Source organism: Myotis nattereri (genome assembly GCF_964212035.1).
Source record: "Myotis nattereri genome assembly, chromosome: 20".
In the NCBI taxonomy this organism is placed as follows: Eukaryota; Metazoa; Chordata; class Mammalia; order Chiroptera; family Vespertilionidae; genus Myotis; species Myotis nattereri.
Window position 1 is genome coordinate 6,142,159 of NC_138096.1, and position 1,715 is coordinate 6,143,873.

A 1,715-nucleotide genomic window follows, 5' to 3' on the forward strand; every position below is an offset into this window, starting at 1 on the left:
ATCTGACATCGGCCCTCCTTTGGCACCTGTCCCGTCCCCTCCCCCCAAATGGATTTATTGCCGTTCCCATGAAACCCCATGTTCTTCAGCCTTTTCTCACAGTGTTCCCACTACCAGGAGTGTGTCCTCCCCCAACACAGGGCCGGCTTCTGGGCTTGAAATGCCACTATATATATATATACACACATACACACACACATATATATATATATAATTATTATTGATTTCAGAGAGAAAGGGAAAGGGAGAGAGAGAAACATCAATGATGAGAGCCCGCAACCTGGGCATGTGCCTTTGACTGGAATCGAACCTGGGACCCTTCAGTCCGCAGGCTGACGCTGAGCCACGCCGGCCAGGGCCCAGATGTTATTTCTTGACATGGGAGATCTTCGCGGCACAGGATAGTGTGACCTTAAATCCTTGTACAACATCCCTGGCAGCTCCGGCCTGCCCATCATTTTCAAATTCAACAAGTGCAATGTCATGCCTCCCGGGTACCAAAGGCACTTCCTTGAAACCAGGGAACTGACTGAACAGCATGGAAAGCATCACCTCACTAGTCCCTCCTGGTACGTTATTAAGGAATAAAGTAGAGTTTGGAGGGTAATCTGGGGCCTGAGGATCGGGTGTTGCATTTCCAGGGTGTTTGCTGAATGCGGTGCTCGCTGGTCACATTTCGTATTAGCAGTCTTTGCTGCCTGTTCCACAGTTTTGGCTTTTTTTTCTTTACTTTGTCAGCAAAGGTCTTACACATCTTAGCTGCTCTATCAGAATCTGTTCTTCAATACTGGATTCGCATTAGTTTCCCCTACAATGGAAATCCTTGTAACTGTCTCAAGGCCTGCGTGGATGAGCCCCGCTTAGTATTTAGACACTGAACATGGCCAAGGCTACCCCCCCCCCCCCCCCCCGTCTTCGTGGCCTTTAAAGCCGCTATATCTACCACATGGCCAAACTGAGAAAATGGGGCATCCAGGGGTCGCTTCGATTCTCTTTAAATTTTGCCATTCCTATTGTCAATATAAATCGTACGGTTGGGTCTGATACCCAACTTTTGGGTTAAACTATTCAGATAGCCCGAGGCCAGTATGGTGTCCCCTAAGAACCAAGCATTGGGAAGATTTGATGGAGATTTCATGTTGTTTCCTCCCCAGCCATCTACCAAACTGGGTCTTCATGGCTCCCTGAAGAGGAGCCAGCAAAGCTTAGGATATGGGACTTCCCCTGGTACAGAATGACTTCTGGAGCCCTTTCAGCAATACTGAGAACGCCCGGAGGAAAGTGTTTCTAAGAACTTGGCCTGCACGAGCATTCTCTAGAACAAACGCTCTAAAGGGGAGATTATATGTATTTATTACAACCGGAATTCTAATTACCTTCTTCTTTTTGCACAGACAGGCAAACCTGCTCGCCCACGCTGCTGACCAGCTAGCCGTGCGCCTGGTGAGTGGACCATGGTCCTCCTTTTCACGCTCCGGGAAGTTCCACTGGCTTGAACTTTCTGGAAATTACTATGACGGAAAGGCGAGTTTCGCAATTACTGAAAGCTTTAGAAGCAGAGAGATACTGGGTGGGGGCAGTGCTGCTTTGCGGCGTATAAGGAAATCTGTTTTGTAAGGAAAACGCCCTGCCTGACAAGGGGGTCAAAAGCTAATTGATTCTGCAAACACTTTTGCGCACCTACTTCATGTGGGCTTTTTTTCAATTGTCCTTTT

The 1,715-nt window shown here is 48.1% G+C and overlaps 1 pseudogene across 1 annotated transcript; it reads right to left on the reverse strand.

The window, feature by feature from the left end:
• Positions 1 to 366: 366 nt before the first annotated feature.
• LOC308535577 (U2 small nuclear ribonucleoprotein B''-like) lies at positions 367 to 1,138 on the reverse strand (annotated as a pseudogene). Its single transcript has one exon. The product of its transcript is annotated as a U2 small nuclear ribonucleoprotein B''-like (transcript).
• Between the last annotated feature and the right edge of the window lie 577 nt (positions 1,139 to 1,715).